The 20,166-nt window shown below is 47.3% G+C and overlaps 2 protein-coding genes and 1 pseudogene across 3 annotated transcripts in view; 2 read left to right on the forward strand and 1 right to left on the reverse strand.

Annotated features, from left to right (window-relative positions):
* Positions 1-20,166, reverse strand: part of LOC309567520 (uncharacterized protein) — a gene marked incomplete at its 5' end in the record, with an annotated part of 1,161,679 nt that overhangs the window by 312,873 nt on the left and 828,640 nt on the right. The gene's annotated exons all lie outside the window — the stretch shown is intronic.
* LOC309566962 (uncharacterized protein) overlaps positions 1-20,166 on the forward strand; it is a 162,345-nt gene that overhangs the window by 39,872 nt on the left and 102,307 nt on the right. The window lies entirely within an intron of this gene.
* The window catches only part of LOC309566963, a 130,751-nt pseudogene that overhangs the window by 8,531 nt on the left and 102,054 nt on the right, over positions 1-20,166 (forward strand). The window contains exon 2 of the transcript in view: positions 12,084-12,087. The product of the transcript in view is annotated as an uncharacterized misc_RNA (transcript). The remainder of the gene's footprint in view (positions 1-12,083; positions 12,088-20,166) is intronic.

Genomic DNA, 20,166 nt, shown 5'->3' on the forward strand with positions numbered 1-20,166 from the left:
CGAGACTCATGTCCCGGCGATCTCAGCAGTTCACATTCCGGGTGTGGAAAATTGGCAGGCCGACTATCTGAGCCGCCAGACCCTGGACCAGGGGGAATGGTCCCTGCACCTGGAGGTCTTTCAGATGCTGTGTGCAAGGTGGGGATCCCCGGACGTGGATCTTTTCGCTTCCCAGCTAAATCAAAAGGTGGAAAGGTTTGTGGCAAGAACGTGCGATCCGTTGGCGGACGCCTCGGATGCGTTGGTAGCCCCTTAACATCAGTATCGTCTGATGTATGCCTTTCCTCCGATTCAGTTACTATCCCGGTTCCTCTGCAGATTGGTCTCGGAACCGCATCCGGTGATTCTAGTGGCTCCGGACTGGCCACGCCGGTCCTGGTACGCCAACGTTGTTCACCTGGCAGTGGCACCTTCGTGGCGCCTGCCTCTGTGGGAAGATCTCCTGTCTCAAGGGCCGATCTTCCATCCTGCTTTACAGTCGCTGGTTTTAACGGCCTGGCTGTTGAGACCCAGGTCCTGAGGGACAGGGGTCTCTCCCCTGAGGTTATCCCTACTCTAATTGAGGCTAGGAAATCCTCCTCTGGTAAGATCTATTACCGTACCTGGAAAGCTTATTTTGCCTGGTGTGAATCCAGGGGGTTCTCCCCTCGCTCGTACTCGGTGTCGAGAGTGTTAGCTTTTCTCCAGTCTGGAGTGGATCAGCGCCTGGCGCTGGCCACGATGAAGGGCCAGGTGTCGGCACTGGCTGCCCTTTTCCAATGCCCTGTGGCGTCTCATTCCTTGAGTCGCACCTTCATTCAAGGTGTGCGACATTTGGCTCCTCCCAGGAAGGAGCCTTTACCTCCATGGGACTTGAACTTGGTTCTGTCCGTGTTACAGCGTGCTCCCTTTGAAAACATCAGGGAGATATCATTGCCTCTGCTGTCGAAAAAGGTTGCTTTTCTTGTGGCAATCACTTCGGCTCGCTGAGTATCGGAGTTGGCGGCATTGTCTTGCAGTTCCCCTTACTTGATAATTCACAAGGATAAGGTGGTTTTGCGACCACCCCCATCCTTCCTTCCCAAGGTGATCACTGAGTTTTCACCTTAATGAGGACATTGTCCTGCCTTCGCTTTGCACGAAGCCTAAACATCTGAAGGAGATTGCCTTGCATTCCTTGGATGTTGTCAGGGCGATCAGGGTTTACCTGTCGTCTACGGAATCCTTTTGGAAGACGGATTTCCTATTTGTCCTTCCTGAGGGATCTCGGAAGGGCATGGCTGCGTCTGCAGCAACTATTGCCAAATGGATCAGACAGACCATTGAGCAGGCTTATGCCTTGAAGGAACGGGTTCTGCCGTTCCCTGTTAAGGCCCACTCTACCAGATCTTTGAGTGCGTCCTGGGCCTATTGGCATCGGGCCTCGGTGGCCCAGGTGTGCAAGGCTGCCACTTGGTCGTCGGTGCACACCTTTTCCAAATTCTACAAAGTAGATGTTCTGGCATCAGCTGATGCTTCCTTTGGCTGCAAAGTTCTCATTGCGGCAGTGCCATGAAGGACCCTTGTTTTTTTCTGGGTCCCTGGCTGTTGGTGTTTGCTTTCCTGGGCTGTTGCTCCTGTTGAGCATTGTTTTTTCTGTTGCCCAGTTGGTTCTCTTACGGTGCATGTAAGATTCTGTTCTCTGATGTGGGTACTGCGTTGCCTTTTCTACGGTTGCGTCTCCCACCCCTCATGTCTATACTGCTTTGGGACATCCCAACAGTGATGACTTAGAGGAGGCGGCGACTGTCGGAGGACGTAAGAGAAAACTGAATTTTTGTAAAATCTTACCTATAAAACTCCTTTCTGTGAGTCCTCCGACAGTCGCCGCCCCCGCCCCTCTTTTGGGGTTCTTATTACCTACTGCTATGCTACAAAACTGAGTTGGGAGTGGTGATGCAGGGGGGGTATTGACCAGATGGGACAGCCCCCATGGGTGTGTATATGCTAATGTCTTTGTCTTTGGACGAAGTCTATATACCTAGCTACTCCTGCGGATGGGAAGTCAATACCCAACAGTGATGACTTGGAGGAGGTGGCGACTGTCGGAGGACTCAGAGAAAGGATTTTACAGGTAAGATTTTACAAAAATTTAGTTATTTTGAAAAGAATAAACTGGGACCGGAGTCCCAGCAGGAAACCTAGGTCCTACTCCTTGTCTAAGCAGAAACAAACTGGTTTGCTGAGCAGAGGGTGTGTGGGTTATGCATGTGGGGACAGCCTTGTGGGTGTGTATATTTAATTTTTTCCTGCCTAGACTACTCCTGCAGGGGGCACTATAACCCATTCAGCTAATGAAGATGGAGGCTGCGTCTGTCAATGGACGATAGAGAAATAATGTTTATTGATCCAATGAAAAATATAAAAATGTGTTCTACAAATAATTACACATGCAAGTGAAGATACAAAAAGTACACGAGATACATAACAATAGATACAGCATAATAGTAATAAACTGTAAATGCAGCAACTGTGGACGATGCAACCATAGAATTGTGACCTCCACCCAACGCGTTTCGGAGAAAGAGCTCGCCTTCATCAAGGAGTATCACTTCACTAGAAAATAAACAGATACATATATGTGCATTGTAAAATTCTCTGACATGTTACATATTTGAACAACAACTTACAGTCAATCACATTACAAATCACGTGGATATTGGATGTATCTTCTTATATACAAGGTCTAGTAATTCTGCCTGTCCACCCAATACATGACACGCTGTATGGAGGATCATTGAGAAAGAAGACAATGGCATAGAATTATCATCTTAGAGGTTCCAGGAATTTTCTGTGGGAAAGCCACAAATAAGGAAAATCAGGATCACTGAGAGCCAGGAAGACTCCGCCCCCCTAGAAATGAATGAAGAGGTGAATAGTGTGTAATGGGTGGAATAGTTGAACCATAAAAGTATATAAAGTGTATAGTATACCTCTCTAGAAACATGAAGAGTCTAACTTACCCCGAGAATCCCAAATACTGATGTAAAAGTACAGAAATTGGTACAATTATTGAAATTCCACGGAAACCCGTTGATGTCTAAAAAATGAGATGGCGCATATATGAGATCACAAATGTATATAGATAAAAACGTGTGTGTGGGAAATGTGCAAAAGTATTGACTGCTGCAATGCACCGTAACCATGCATGTGAATCATAAAAACAATCAATTATAACTAACCAACAAGACACATGTAAAGATCGATGTTATGGAATATCTACAGTGCATTTGCAAAAGTATTCGGCCCCCTTGAACTTTTTGACCTTTTGCCACATTTCAGGCTTCAAACATAAAGATATAACGAGCGGGTGGGGGTTTTGATCTTGAGGTAGTAGAAATAGGTTTTTGCCTCCGTCCCTTATGTCTAAAAAGTAGGGGTTTTTTTTGGTGTCTCAAGCCAAAGTAGTGGGACTTTGTGGGCAAGTAATGAATTTAATTCAAGAAGTAAAATAATTTTGGATTTATTCCATTAATACATATAACATACATATCGATAATGTGAGCATTGGTGTTTGGGTATAGGCCCAATGTGATAAAGATTGGTGAAAGAGAGATTCTGGTGAATCTGTGACATGTGTGATAACTTGTGACAAAGATATGGATATTGTCTGTGTTTCCTGTGGAATTTCCAGGAAAAGGTGGTTCACAGAGTTCATCCATATCCTGACGCGTTTTGGCTGTTTATAGCCTTTTTCAAAGATTTTTTCTCACCCAGCTGTAATGTATAAACAATAACATTAACGTTATTGAAAATATACATGCAATTTGAGTTTCAAATAAATAGAAATATAAGGTATTTGTACATACATAGTTTTACTTTGTTTCTGCAAAAAACTTTCTCTCTGTGTCCTCAACAACTGCAACAAGGAACTGTAGAGCACCTTGGTCTGGAAGGATATATATTGTATACAGGTTTAGGTCATATCTAGGTGTTTATACCATGTAATTTTTGGTTATTTCTATTTACTCACAAATTGGGTGTAAACGTTCATGTATGGGTAGCCAGGTAGGTTACAGCACTATCCTTAATAATCCGTTCTAGGGAGATCATATAAATGTTTATTAAAGATGCTTGTTACATCCAAATGAGATCAATGATATTAAATGACTTTTATACAGATCTTAGTGCCCATTATGACTTACTTTTACCAAGTATTGTGATAGGAAAGAAGAGGATGGTTCTTCCAGCGCCGCAGGTAAATTGCAGCACTGCTCTGGTAGATCTTCAAGGTCCATTATAACTCAGCTTTTTTTGTCAGTGACGTGGTGTTCCCGTACTGCGCATGCGCCTGGGTGATGAGCAGTACAGGAACACCACGTCACTGACAAAAAAAGCTGAGTACGTGCAGCGCTATCTGCACATGCGCGAACAGCTTTAAAAGGCCGGGGAGCCGACGTCTCTCCTCACTTCCCTCCAGGCGAGGGAACAGGACGGACACGGACCTGCAGCGCTGGAAGAAGCACATCCACACCCCCTCCTTCACCTCCTCAAGACTTGGCAAAAGTAAGTTATAATGGACCTTGAAGATCCATGTAAAATTACCAACAAGTCACCTAATAAATGCTGCAAAACTCACCATTCTGATGTAAAAGCACTGAAACAAAACCATTCATATGATCTCCCCAGAACGATCCACCAGAGCAGTGCTGCAATTTACCTGCGGCGCTGGAAGAACTATCCTCTTCTTTCCTATCACAATACTTGGTAAAAGTAAGTCATAATGGGCACTAAGATCCGTATAAAAGTCATTTAATATCATTGATCTCATTTGGATGTAACAAGCATCTTTAATAAACATTTATATGATCTCCCTAGAACGGATTATTAAGGATAGTGCTGTAACCTACCTGGCTACCCATACATGAACGTTTACACCCAATTTGTGAGTAAATGGAAATAACCAAAAATTACATGGTATAAACACCTAGATATGACCTAAACCTGTATACAATATATATCCTTCCAGACCAAGGTGCTCTACAGTTCCTTGTTGCAGTTGTTGAGGACACAGAGAGAAAGTTTTTTGCAGAAACAAAGTAAAACTATGTATGTACAAATACCTTATGTGACGAGACCAACCTCGCCACATTGCATTGGAGGAGCCTGGTTGCCCGCCTGCTGCCTTTGGACTATGGACCAGGTTTTAAAAGACTTTGGCTCCATGGCGATTAAACTGTATTCGTGGGGTCTGAGTGCCATTCACCTAATAATGTGCACTCAGACCTGAGCTATCTGGGGATATGTAACATGTCTATGTTTAATGTATAAAAAGTAACTTTATATATTTTAATTTTCAATCATTTTTATTGATTTTTAGAAAAAGTACAACAGAGTGTAACGAGCCAAAATGGCCCAACCATAGACATTGAAAACAACATGGAGCACATGGTGCAGAAAGCATTAAATGTGTACAAGTAAATATTGTGGATAGCAGGAGTCGAGAAAAAAAAAACAAATAATAATAACAATGGCAGTCAAACCAGTGTGAAGCAGGTACTGATCGCTCTCTTCAGTGCTTAAAGGAGCGGGCCGTCCAGGCCCCCCCCCCCCCGGGCGCCCCTTACGGGAACACACTGCGCCCCCAGGGGGAAGCGGAACCCGACCCCCACCCGCAGTCTCATGGACCTGACTACAAAATACGACATCCCGCCATCAATACACAACAAAAGAAAAGAGAAAGCAGAGAAAGGGAAAAGGAAAGAAAGGAAGGGAAGTCAAGGAGAGCGGCAGCGGCTGGTTAAGAAGGAAAAAAGTCGACATCCAGGTTCAGCACCCTCCCAGGGAACGAGTCCCCGGAGCGTGCGGTCCGGCAATAGTAAAGAGCCGGAAAAAATCTCCCTAAGAGGGGCCTGCCAAATAGCGAATCCACGGTTCCCAGGTCTTGTCAAATATTGTCATCTTATCATTCAATATGGCTACCATCCGTTCATTTATCATAATCCAAGACAGCTTGGCTTTGAGCAGCTCGAGCGGCACTACTGAGGTGCGCCAGGATCGTGCGATTGTAATCTTGGCCGCTATAAACACGAAAGCTATAAGGCGTTTGTTATGCTTAGAAATCCCCGCTATCGGTTTGCCCAGGAGAGCTTGCAGGGGATCCTTGGTCAAGTTGACTTGCGTCAATGAGTAAATGAAATTGTAAACACGAATCCAGAATCGGCGCACCTTAGAACATGTCCACCAAATGTGGAGCACCGTGCCTGCCAGACCACATCCCCGAAAACAGTTGGGAGACGCAGTGTGGACCGCTGCAGCCAGCCTGACCGGGACCATGTACCATCTCAAAAGTACCTTGTAATTAGCTTCAATTAGAGAGGTGTTAAGGATGGATTTAGAACTACATTGAGCTAGAGCATTCCAATCAGCCCGGTCCAGGTCCTCACCCAGGTCCTCCTCCCAACGCTGCATATAAGACAGTTTAGTGTCATCGCTCTGCAATATATTATAAATCGTGGATATGTAACTCTTTTGTTTATCTAGCGTTCGGCAGAGGTTCTCCATCTGAGAGGAGGTGGTGATATCACTGGTACGTTTAAGGGAGGCAGCAAAATGGGATATCTGGGCATAGCGATAGCTCTCACCCTCAGGGAGGGAATGGGTTTCTAGTAATTGGGCCCTGGTGAGGAGGCCCCGATGGTCGCATAGATCCGCCAGCCTGAGGAACCCCTTGTTTGTCCACCATTCAAACGCTGAAGGGGTCAGGCCCGGTGGGAACTTTATATATTTTAAAGCATAATACTGTATTTGGGTCCCCATGTGTGTAATGGAGTCTCGCTGTGAAAACTAGCTTTAGCTGCAGAGAGAGGGGGGGGGGTGGTTTCTAGCAGCCCCCTCCTGAGGAATGTCTTCTGTGAGTCTGTAATGTGATACATGTCTGTTTGTGTTACAGTCTTCCATCTGGTCCCCTAGGGGAGTGTCCACCAGGTGGGAGACCTGTATAAATACGGGGGCAGGTAGCCCTCAATAAACATACCACTGCTTGACCTTCCACACGGAGCTTTGTCTCGTTCTTGGGGGGATTCACTGTATGCTGCTGGAGACTGATTGCTAGGAGTGTAAGCTGATGAATGCTTCTCCTGTTCGTCTGCTAGCAGCTATTCGTAAGGTTCCAGGTTGGAGTGCTATTTTGTATGCAGTTCGGGAGTTTGGTGTCCTGCAAGTAGCTGTGCCTGTCTCTCAGAAAGGGGCATATCGCCTAAACGGATTTTCTCTAGCGCTCATTGACAGACGTAGTCCTCGGTGATACACCACCTTCGGGTTATGTTGCCTCCACAGGAGCAGGACTAGACAGGAAATTAAAAAGCTCTGGCCACACCCTAGGGGCAGTCCCAGAGGGTATATCCTCTCTCTCTCTGCCTCAGCAAATCAGTTATTTTCTGTCTAGTTAGGAGTAAGGACCTAGATACCTTGCTGGGATCTTAGGTCCTGGCAAGAATTTTTTCTTAAAGGATTTTTTAGACAGCTTTTTTTCTCCAGTGTTCCTGTGAGATCTTCAAGCAAGAAAGCTGAACTGGGCGACGGGCTGGATGTTGAGATCCGGTGGTCACCCCAGTTCAGCCTACGAGCGCGTGCAGGCCATAGCTCCGCGCTGGGTCGGCCGCGACAAAGTCCCATTAAAGGACTGTCCACGCGAGTTAAACGTCTCGCTGAAACGCCAAAGACCATGAGTCACGGCGTCCGTATCGGTCGACAGCCCTCCCGCCCCGGTGGAGAGGGGTACTGTCAGGAGTTGGTGCCCGCCTGGTTCTGGTATGGTGAGTAGTATGTTCCCCCTTTCCCCCTGACGGGTTTTGTGGTGAACGCGGGCCCCTCTCTGTATGGTAAGATAGAGTCCCTCTCTATCCTATAACATGACACAGATCCTCCTACTTTGAGTGTGATTTTATGTGCAAAAAGCCAGGAGGCTTGGTTTGGGAGCTAACAATCTAATTGTATACATGTTAAAAAGATGTAATCTGTGGCATTCTGGGAATCTTACGGTGTTAAGAATAAGCTACCTACCAGTCAGAAGCCACGGACATGTAGACTGCCTTCCTAATCAGATCTCCAGCTATTAGCAGGCCTCCCGAATGGCCATGCGGTCCGCCAGGGCCGGTACCGCCAACCACGCCATATCCCCATGCAGAGAGAGTGTTGTGTGCCCTGCAGCACACCGCTATTCAGTACAGGCCGCCGCCATTTTTTTTGCTGGATCGCACGAGCCGCCATTTTGGCGTAGCCTCGTGTCTCCAGCATGGGGGCGGCCATGTTTGAGGTGATCCAAACACCTCGTGGAGCTTGGGGGAGGCGCCGGAAGGCGTGCAGAGGGGCGGAGCCGCCTCCTTTCTTCCTGGGCAGCCAGCCAAAAGACTTCCTGTTTGTCAAGACAGCGCTGTAACCTGTTGCAGTTAAACTCTGAGCATCAAGTGGTGAGCCTGGGGGTCTATCTCTCTCTCTCTCTCGATCGATAGGGATCCCTAGCAGGTAACACTAAGGGGCTTTTGTGGCGCTGGGGGTCTGAAAAAAAAAAAAAAAAGTTTTTTATTTTTGAATTATATTATCCAGGAAGTGACTGGAATTATCATGGACCCTGCCACACATATTCCCCCACCTGTTTCCCTCGAGGGGGCCACGGGACCCGCCGGTGCACAGAGTATAGAGTCATTTACAGCAATTTTGGAGTCTATGGTGGCTCGGGTGGAGGCGGCCTGTCAGGGACGGGGGTCAAGGAAGCGACCCCCGCCTACCCCTATACTATCTGACACCTCTGACTCTGATTCAGAGATGGTCACTGCAGTTGCAGGTTCCTCTGCAAGGGCTGTTATCCCAGGTAAAGCCCCCTCAGACAGTGAGGAGGACGCTTCTTCTCCTGCTATAATTCAGGAAGAAGCATTGGTGGACGCACTAGTTGTGGCAGTGCAGGAAACCTTAAAACTTGAGGCTTTACCGGCAGAGGCAACTGAAACAGAGATTCCTTTTGGTACTAATAAGCCCATCAAAACGGTGAAGGTTTTTCCTGTACCTAAATGTTTCGGTAATCAGATTAAAGGAGAATGGGAGCATTCTAAACGTACCTTTACTATTTCCAAGCGTATTGCTAGACGCTATCCATTTGAGGAATCCATCATTAAGAAATGGACGGTACCACCAGTGGTGGATCCACCTATTTCCAGGCTGAATAAAGCCACGGTTATTCCAGTGGAGGACACTTCGTCCTTTAAGGATCCGGTGGATCGAAAGATGGAAGCAGAGTCCCGCACCATCTTCTCTCTGATAGGGTCAGCATTTAGACCAGTAATTGTTATTGGTCTAGTTTCCCAGACACTTACGGAATGGGCGAAAATGGTACGCCAAGATCTTAGGGGAAAAGATATTCCCCAGGAGACATCTGATTTGATGGAACAGATCATACAAGGGCTACGGTTTATCTGTGACGCAGCCTTGGACACTACTCCCCTATTAGGGCATGCATCTAAGTCAGCGGTGATCCTCAGACGTGTGCTGTGGTTAAAATGCTGGTCAGCTGACCTAGGTTCCAAAAAGACCTTGACAAATCTCCCCTTTCAGGGGAATCGTCTATTTGGGGCCAACCTAGATGAAATCATTAAGGATGCCACTGGGGGCAAGAGCACTTTTTTGCCACAGGCTGCTAAAGCTAAGGGACCTCGCAACAAGCGAGGACCTTTCTTTACCGCCCATAAAGGGCGCCCGGCTGGTACTAGCGGGAAAGGCAAGACTCCTCCAGGAGGGTTCAAGAAGGGCTGGTCGGACAAGCAAAGGACCAACCCAGCCAAACCCGAAGCAAAGGAGTACACAGCCTGAAGGTGCGCCCCCACCCGGTTTCAGGGTGGGGGGACGTTTTCACCGGTATTCAGGACATTAGATCGAGCATCAACCACTACTACCGGTGCGATTCTTCCCTTCCAACATTTAAGTACTACAGGAAGCGGTAGTTACCGTTCCCTGAATAGATCTTTTCCTTTACCTTTTCCTAAGATTAGTCCCGATACCTCACAGGAATCGGATCTGGTTGACCAGATAGGCCAAGTAGCCTCTAGTCGGGTGACTTCGGTCCCTGAGGTTCAACCAGAAAAGATCACCTTTCCTGATAACTATCAGGTATCTGATAAATGTGTGGGAACAGAAAACGACCAGACTTTCTCGGATGGTCGGGGCCAGATACCTCTAGGGACGCCTGGTTCAGATTCTATCAGCGCCAGTGGTCCTAGAAATTCTAGGCTGGCCTCCTCAAGCCGGCCTGGCCGACTTGGACATGTTAGTCGTAGACGTTCCGTGGGAACTTCGTCTCAGGGAGTGTCTGTGGTCTCAAGGACCAATTTACCATCATGCTTTACAGTCGCTGGGTTTAATGGCCTGGCCATTGAGACCCAAGTACTGAAGGACAGAGGTTTGTCTACTTCAGTCATTCCTACCCTTATTAAAGCAAGGAAAGCGACTTCCAGCAAAGTCTATTATCACACATGGAAGACTTATATTGCGTGGTGCGAATCTTTAGGATTTCCTCCACGTACCTATTCGGTGACTCGAATATTGGCCTTTTTGCAACAAGGGGTTGAGCAGAAGCTAGCCTTGAGCATCATCAAGGGTCAAGTTTCAGCATTAGCAATCTTCTTTCAGAAGCCTTTAGCTACCAAATCCTTGGTGCGGAATTTCATCCAGGGGGTGCGGCACCTGGCTCCTCCAGTCCGCGCGCCCTTACCGCCCTGGGATCTTAATTTGGTTTTGTCGGTTCTACAGAAACCTCCCTTTGAAAACATCAGGGAGATTCCCTTGCTTACTTTATCCCAGAAGGTGGCCTTCTTGGTGGCTATTACTTCTGCTCGCAGGGTGTCAGAACTGGCTGCATTATCATGCCAGTCCCCTTACCTAGTGATTCATAGGGATAAGGTAGTACTTCATCCTAAGCCATCTTTTCTTCCTAAGGTGGTTTCAGATTTTCATCTGAATGAAGATATTGTACTACCTTCCTTGTGTCCTCAGCCCAAGCATCATCGGGAACATGCGTTGCATTCCTTAGATGTGGTTCGGGCAATCAGGGTATACCTGAAAGCTACGGAATCTTTCCGTAAGACGGATTCACTTTTTGTGATCACGGATGGCCCCAGAAAGGGTTTGCCTGCATCTGCCGCGACCATTGCCAAATGGATTAGACAAACGGTGGTACAGGCTTATTCTATTAAGGGTCAGAGTCCTCCGTTCCCTGTTAGGGCGCACTCCACTCGAGCGCTCAGTACTTCCTGGGCCTTTCGCCATCAGGCGTCAGTGGTCCAGGTATGTAAGGCGGCCACCTGGTCGTCGGTACATACCTTTACAAAATTCTATAAAATTGATGTGACGGCATCGGCGGATGCCTCATTTGGCCGCAAGGTTTTGCAGGCCGCAATTTGAGGAGACCGGTGGTCTACCTCGAGGGTTTTTTTCTGTTTGGAAAAAAAAAAAAAAAAAATTTCTCTTTTTTTGTTGAGTCTCATCATTAAGGATGAGCATTGTAAACTTCTAGTTGGCACCGGTTGGGCCTTCTAGATTGGGATTTGATTTAATTTTCCCACCCCTCAGTTGTGATACTGCTCTGGGACGTCCCGAAGGTGGTGTATCACCGAGGACTACGTCTGTCAATGAGCGCTAGAGAAAAATGGATTTTTGTAAAATCTTACCGTAAAATCCTTTTCTCTTAGCTCATTGACAGACGTAGTCCCCGCCCCTCTGTTTTTTGAGTTGGGTTAAAATCTCTAAAGACTGCTTTTTCACATAACTGATTTGCTGAGGCAGAGAGAGAGAGGATATACCCTCTGGGACTGCCCCTAGGGTGTGGCCAGAGCTTTTTAATTTCCTGTCTAGTCCTGCTCCTGTGGAGGCAACATAACCCGAAGGTGGTGTATCACCGAGGACTACGTCTGTCAATGAGCTAAGAGAAAAGGATTTTACGGTAAGATTTTACAAAAATCCATTTTTAACCCCTTGTCTGCTGAAACGGTCCGTTACACCTTATATTTCTATTTATTTGAAACTCAAATTGCATGTATATTTTCAATAACGATAATGTTATTGTTTATACATTACAGCTGGGTGAGAAAAAATCTTTGAAAAAGGCTATAAACAGCCAAAACGCGTCAGGATATGGATGAACTCTGTGAACCACCTTTTCCTGGAAATTCCACAGGAAACACAGACAATATCCATATCTTTGTCACAAGTTATCACACATGTCACAGATTCACCAGAATCTCTCTTTCACCAATCTTTATCACATTGGGCCTATACCCAAACACCAATGCTCACATTATCGATATGTATGTTATATGTATTAATGGAATAAATCCAAAATTATTTTACTTCTTGAATTAAATTCATTACTTGCCCACAAAGTCCCACTACTTTGGCTTGAGACACCAAAAAAACCCCCTACTTTTCAAACATAAAGATATAAAACTGTAATTTTTTGTGAAGAATCAACAACAAGTGGGACACAATCATGAAGTGGAACGAAATTTATTGGATATTTCAAACTTTGTTAACAAATAAAAAACTGAAAAAATGGGCGTGCAAAATTATTCAGCCCCTTTACTTTCAGTGCAGCAAACTCTCTCCAGAAGTTCAGTGAGGATCTCTGAATGATCCAATGTTGACCTAAATGACTAATGATGATAAATAGAAATCAAGTCTCCGTATAAATGCACCTGCACTGTGATAGTCTCAGAGGTCCGTTTTAAAGCGTAGAGAGCATCATGAAGAACAAGGAACACACCAGGCAGGTCCGAGATACTGTTGTGCAGAAGTTTAAAGCCGGATTTGGATACAAAAAGATTTCCCAAGCTTTAAACATCCCAAGGAGCTCTGTGCAAGCGATAATATTGAAATGGAAGGAGTATCAGACCACTGCAAATCTAGGAAGACCTGGCCGTCCCTCTAAACTTTCAGCTCATACAAGGAGAAGACTGATCAGAGATGCAGCCAAGAGGCCCATGATCACTCTGGATGAACTGCAGAGATCTACAGCTGAGGTGGGAGACTCTGTCCATAGGACAACAATCAGTCGTATACTGCACAAATCTGTCCTTTATGGAAGAGTGGCAAGAAGAAAGCCATTTCTTAAAGATATCCATAAAAAGTATTGTTTAAAGTTTGCCACAAGCCACCTGGGAGACACCAAACATGTGGGAGAAGGGGCTCTGCTCAGATGAAACCAAAATCAAACTTTTTGGCAACAATGCAAAACGTTATGTTTGGCGTAAAAGCAACAAAGCTCATCACTCTGAACACACCATCCCCCACTGTCAAACATGGTGGTGGCAGCATCATGGTTTGGGCCTGCTTTTCTTCAGCAGGGACAGGGAAGATGGTTAAAATTGATGGGAAGATGGATGGAGCCAAATACAGGACCATTCTGGAAGAAAACCTGATGGAGTCTGCAAAAGACCTGGGACTGGGACGGAGATTTGTCTTCCAACAAGACAATGATCCAAAACATAAAGCAAAATCTACAATGGAATGGTTCACAAATAAACATATCCAGGTGTTAGAATGACCAAGTCAAAGTCCAGACCTGAATCCAATCGAGAATCTGTGGAAAGAACTGAAAACTGCTGTTCACAAATGCTCTCCATCCAACCTCACTGAGCTCGAGCTGTTTTGCAAGGAGGAATGGGCAAAAATTTCAGTCTCTCGATGTGCAAAACTGATAGAGACATACCCCAAGCGACTTACAATCGCAGCAAAAGGTGGCGCTACAAAGTATTAACTTAAGGGGGCTGAATAATTTTGCACGCCCAATTTTTCAGTTTATTTGTTAAAAAAGTTTGAAATATCCAATAAATTTCGTTCCACTTCATGATTGTGTCCCACTTATTGTTGATTCTTCACAAAAAATTACAGTTTTATATCTTTATGTTTGAAGCCTGAAATGTGGCAAAAGGTCGAAAAGTTCAAGGGGGCCGAATACTTTCGCAGTGCACTGTATATATGTATTGTGAAAGGATTGGTATGACTAGCAAAATAAATATGAACCGCCTCACAAAGTCTTAGTAACTAGGTATATATACTGTAGGTGTTTGCCATAATTCAGACTCGCATGGCCCTCTGCATCAAAGTTCCTTCAGATATCTGGGAGCACTCAATGAGACACAGAGACGGCAGGTACGATGTCACAGAATCCTTGCTTCATTCAGACAGTGAAGAACATTTTATAGAGAGAGTAAAAGGGGAAGTCCCTTTCCAGTAGATTATACATAGAATTGGTACAAGAATAGCAGTTTACCATTACATGCATGGGAAAGGGTATATGGTGCGGTGTCATCTGTGGGAAGTGCAGGCTCGAATAGTTACTAATGTGCTGGTGTATATATAGAGGTCTATAACCAATTGCTCAATTTCCTCGGTCTCTGTGACTGTGCTCTCCATTGGTTTGAATCTTACCTATCTCACCGCACCTTCAGTGTCACTTACCATTCCACTTACTCCCCTGCAACTCCTCTTACCGTTGGGGTCCCCCCAGGTTCTGTCCTTGGACCGCTACTATTCTCAATCTATACCTCCTCCCTGGGTCAGCTAATAGCCTCCCATGGCTTCCACTACCAATTCTATGCTGATGACACAAAAATCTACCTCTCTACCCCTCAGCTCACCCCATCAGTCTCCTCCCTCATCACTGATCTACTAACAGACATATCAGCCTGGATGTCTCACCACTTCCTCAAACTGAATCTATCTAAAACCAAGCTCATAATATTTCCTCCTCTACGTGCCCCTTCCCCTGATTTCTCTGTGAAGATCAATGGAACAACTATCAGTCCTTCCACACATGCCAGGGTGCTAGGGGTAACCCTGGACTCTGCACTGTCCTTTCAGGCTCACATCCAACCCCTGTCCAAATCATGCCGCCTTAACCTCCGCAAAATCTCTAGAATACGTCCCTTTTTAACCAACGACACCACCAAGCTTCTAATTCACGCCCTTGTTATATCTCACCTCGATAAAACAACTAGGGCAGAGCATATTGCACACATACTTAACGATGAGGGGAGGATGGTTACAGAGGACACTGAAAAAGCAACCGTGCTGAATGCTTTTTTCTCGTCAGTCTTTACACAGGAAAAGGAGGGGTACACTGACCATGACTGTATGGGGTACACTGACCATGACTGTATGGAGTACACTGACCATGACTGTATGGTTAGTAGTAATACACAGGACTTGCCACTATGGCTAACAGAGGGATGAAATCAGGGAAAGGCTGGATAAAATTAACACAAATAAATCACCAGGCCCGGATGGCGTACATCCGAGAGTACTCAAAGAACTCAGTAAGGTTATATCTAGACCACTGTTCCTGATCTTTGCTGACAGTATTATGACAGGAAATGTACCAGGGGATTGGAGGAAAGCTAACGTGATTCCGTTATTCAAAAAAGGGAAGAGGTATGTCCCGGGAAATTATAGGCCTGTCAGTCTGACATCGATAGTATGTAAACTTCTGGAGGGGATGATAAGGGACTATATTGTAGAGTTTGCTAAAGACAACAGCATCATCAGCAGTAATCAGCACGGGTTTACAAATGGGCGTTCTTGTCAAACCAATCTCTTAATATTCTACGAGGAGGTGAGCTGTGAGCTAGATAGGGGCAAACCAGTGGATGTGGCGTACCTGGATTTCGCTAAGGCGTTTGATACAGTTCCACACAAGCGCTTAATTTATAAAATAAGGTCAGCAGGCATCGACTGCAGGGTTTTCTCTTGGATACGGAACTGGCTAAAAGGGCGTGTCCAAAGGGTGGTAATAAATAGTGCATACTCAGACTGGTCTGGGGTGGTAAGTGGGGTCCCCCAAGGCTCAGTCCTGGGACCAACCTTGTTCAATTTATTCATAAATAGCATTGAGGTCGGGATCAGCAGTTCTATATCAGTTTTTGCGGATGACACAAAATTGGGCAGGGCAATAACTGCACAGCATGAAGCAGATATCCTACAGAATGACCTGGACAAAATAACAGAGTGGGCAACGACATGGCAAATGAGGTTTAATGTGGAGAAATGTAAGGTTTTGCACTTGGGGACTAAAAACATAAAAGCACAATACACTTTAGGGGGGGAACCTTTGGGGGAATCAAAAATGGAGAAAGATCTGGGAGTCTTGGTAGAGGATAGACTAGGCAATAGTATGCAATGTCAAGCGACAGCTGCCAAAGCCGGCAGAATATTAGCATGCATAAAGAAAGGGATGTATTCCAGAGATAAGTCTATAATCCTTCCACTTTATAAAACTCTGGTCCGACCACATCTGGAGTATTCTGTCCAGTTCTGGTCTCCAGTCCTCAGGAGGGATGTGTTGGAGCTGAAGAGAGTCCAGAGAAGGGCAACTAAACTAATTAGGGGATTGGAGGACCTAAATTATGAAGAGCGTCTGCAATCGCTTAATTTATTCTCAGAGAAGAGACGCTTGAGGGGGGACACGATAGCAATTTATAGATACGCTCAATGGTGATCTCAGCATAGAAAAAAATCTATTCAGTCAAAAGGATTGCATGAGGACTCAAGGGCATACAATTCGATTAGAGGAGAAGCGTTTTAACCTCAGGCAACGCAGGGGGTTCTTTACGGTTAGGGCTACAAGATTGTGGAATTCTCTACCACAAGAGGTGGTTTCTGTGGGAAGTATGGTGGCTTTCAAAAGACTCTTAGACTTACATCTCAAGGATCAGAACATTCAGGGCTATGAGAGATGATTGCGGCCACACACACCTACACAGGTTGAACTGGATGGACTATTGTCTTTATTCAACCTCATGAAAAGACAAGAACTCACTGCTCAAGGTGGTGTGATTGCCTGATGACTCACACCGGTGCATGCCCCGGCTCGCCTCCGTGAAAACTTGATAAAAGAAAAGGAATTGGCAGCACTCCAGGTTGAGTCAAAATCCAGATTTATTGACTGGACATCCAAATATGACAATCGTGACAAGGTAGACGCGTTTCACACACCGACTGTGTGCTTAATCATTAGGTAATGAACGTCACAGATGTCACAGGCTGTGTGGACATGGTACAGGAGATGTCAGGGGCTGTGCGGACATGGTAGAGTATATGTCAGAGGCTGTGCGGACATGGTACAGGAGATGTCACAGGCTGTGCGGACATGGTACAGGAGATGTCACAGGCTGTGTGGACATGGTACAGGAGATGTCAGGGGCTGTGCGGACATGGTACAGGAGATGTCAGGGGCTGTGCGGATATGGTACAGGAGATGTCACAGGCTGTGCAGACATGGTACAGGAGATGTCAGAGAGTGTGGACATGGTACAGGAGATGTCAGAGGCTGTGCGGACATGGTACAGACGCCAGGGGCTGTGCGGGCAGGTACAGACGTCAGGGGCTGTGCGGGCATGGTACAGACGTCAGGCGCTGTGCGGGCATGGTACAGACGTCAGGCGCTGTGCGGGCATGGTACAGAGGTCAGGCGATGTGCGGGCATGGTACAGACGTCAGGGGCTGTGCGGGCATGGTACAGACGCCAGGCGCTGTGCGGGCATGGTACAGACGCCAGGCGCTGTGCGGGCATGGTACAGACGTCAGGCGCTGTGCAGGCATGGTACAAACGTCAGGCGCTGTGCGGGCATGGTACAGATGTCTGGCGCTGTGCGGGCATGGTACAGATGTCTGGCGCTGTGCGGGCATGGTACAGGAGATGTCTGGCGCTGTGCGGGCATGGTACAGATGTCTGGCACTGTGCGGGCATGGTACAGATGTCTGGTGCTGTGTGGGCATGGTACAGATGTCTGGCGCTGTGCGGGCATGGTACAGGAGATGTCTGGCGCTGTGCGGGCATGGTACAGATGTCTGGCACTGTGCGGGCATGGTACAGATGTCTGGCGCACCACACTGGATATCCAGAGCAGAGATCACTCACACACCCACAATGGAGGCAGAGTTCAGGCTCCTTACCGTTACCAAGGAAAAAAAAAGCCCTAGAAAATGGGACACTCAGCCATAGCATCTGCTTTGCCAACTGCTCACTCAGACACTCACTCTCATGACTCAGGCTCACCCCTCACCTGCGATCACATGCTGATGCTGATGGCCGTGAAGTCTCGTCGTCTGTGTGGGAGACTGGGAGGGGGAGGGATCGTTGGCGCCGTGACAGCCAGTCAGCTCGCCTCAGTAAATTGATGCACCAGCACCACCGTCCGCCACGCAGGGCACAGGCGCAGCCGCCCTGTGACGTCATGCCGCTCACAGCGACTGACGTAGAAAGAGATGGACGGTCACGGACCGTCATTCTGGAGCACAGCCGGGGCAGTGCAGCCTGCACAGCGGCGAGCGGCCACAAAAAATGAAGCGGCCGGTGTACCGGCAATACTTAAAGCGGCGCTGCGGGCGGCCCCATTAAAGTGGCCCCAGGGCCGGCGGCCCAACGGGGAATATCCCGGTATCCCGCTAGGCCAGTCCGGCCCTGAGCGGCGGAGGTGGTCCCGGGAGGCAGCTTCCAGTGTGGTTATACCAGATTTTTTCGGACCTCCTGAGTAGCGATATCGGTGGCCACGGTGGAGTCCGTGGATGAGATCTGTTGACGTAGTGTGTCTAATTCTGCATGCAGGGACAGTTCCATTTTAGAAGCCCAGGAGTCAAAATCCGACCAAAAGGCCGAAAAGAGGGAAGCAGCCTCCGACCTGAGTGGTCCCCCCGCGGGGATGTTGATCTGTCTCCCCAGTTAGAGTAGAGGTGCAGGTAGTAAGGGTGTTGAAGGCACCATCTCCGGTGAAGAGGCCCGCCCACCGCGTCCCGCATCCTCACCCGGAGGATAGGGCAGCGTAGCCGGGGAAGGAGGCTTATTTTTCCCCGCCGCGAGGCTGGGCGCCATCCTGTCCGGCCTGAGAGAGCGGGATTCTGGCGGCGTGGTGCAGTGTGGAGTAGGTAGCGTTGTGTGGAGCTCTGTTGGAAGTCTGCAGGGTCAGCGGGGTGAGAGCTGTCCTCCGACATGCGGATTTTAGGTGTAGCTGGCCTGTAAAGCTGTCTGCTGGAGCTGAACGATCCCGGGGCTCAGCACCGCATGACCTCCATCTGCGGATTAATATCGGTGAGTTCCAAAAGAAAGTTTTAGCGTGGATATAACTTGTAATAGCTGCAAAGGTAAAATGCTATGAGATACGCCTGTTCACAAGGCAAGAAATTGGCATAAATAGGTGCACCGTCGAGAATGTTGTGGAGTTTTCAATGAGACCCAGGTGCAATGCTCTGCAGGATGCTGGAAGGTGTGATGGAGACTTCTGCTGCTCTGAATTGCCAGCTTTTTAAGTACACCCCTGGTGGATGTGAGGAGGTAGGAAGCTATAGGTGGCGGGACTATGTGAGGAGGTGAGGAAAGTCTTTGCCCAGCTGCCAGGTCCCACTTCTGGGGATGTAGTTTAGCAAAATGCGGTGAAGCCTTGCCCAGGCCTCAGCTCCCCCTGACATGGGGATCAAGCTGTTAGTACAAGTGTCTGGAGCCAGCAGCCACCCAGTCTCTGGCCCGGGGTGGCGATAGGTCCAACAGTGTGGTCCCAGTCACAGAAGAGGCTCCCTTGGGTGTCTGAGAGCCGCCGGCAGGCACGGGAGTACAGGTAAGATGGTGGCTGGAAGCAACACGGTAGGCCCTAGTACGTGGGATACGGTCCCCAAATTGATAACGGGCCAGATTAGGAAGAAGGGGGGCTATGCAGGGGGGTAGTCTAATATGTTAAAGTCTTTTGAGCCTACCTTCCTCCCGGGGCTTGTGGCAATAGCCTGATGTACAGGGCGCGGGGTCACAAGTAGGCCGCGGGAGCTGTTTTGAGATGATCCGACTAGGTGGGCACAGAATAGGGGTACGAGGTGCAGTCTTGAGGTGTGCTCTATGCAGCGGTGGGGTGTGAGGTTGTGTCTTGGCTGGAATCAGGTGGATGGCAAAGGATTTTCTTCCATCAGCACAGGAGCTCCTTCTCTGTGTGACCAATGTGGCTGACGTCCGGCCCTTACTGCTTTACAGCTTTTTTCACTCCAAGATTAATTTTATTTATATAAGCATTTAAGGAATTGCTATTACTTTAAGAGATCTCCACCACCATTCCTATGTGACCATTACATCCTTGCAATTTATGTTTACCATCTTCATTTTGAGTGGATTAACATATATTTTAA

Source organism: Pelophylax lessonae, assembly GCF_965119305.1.
Source record: "Pelophylax lessonae genome assembly, chromosome: 11".
Classification (NCBI taxonomy): domain Eukaryota; kingdom Metazoa; phylum Chordata; class Amphibia; order Anura; family Ranidae; genus Pelophylax; species Pelophylax lessonae.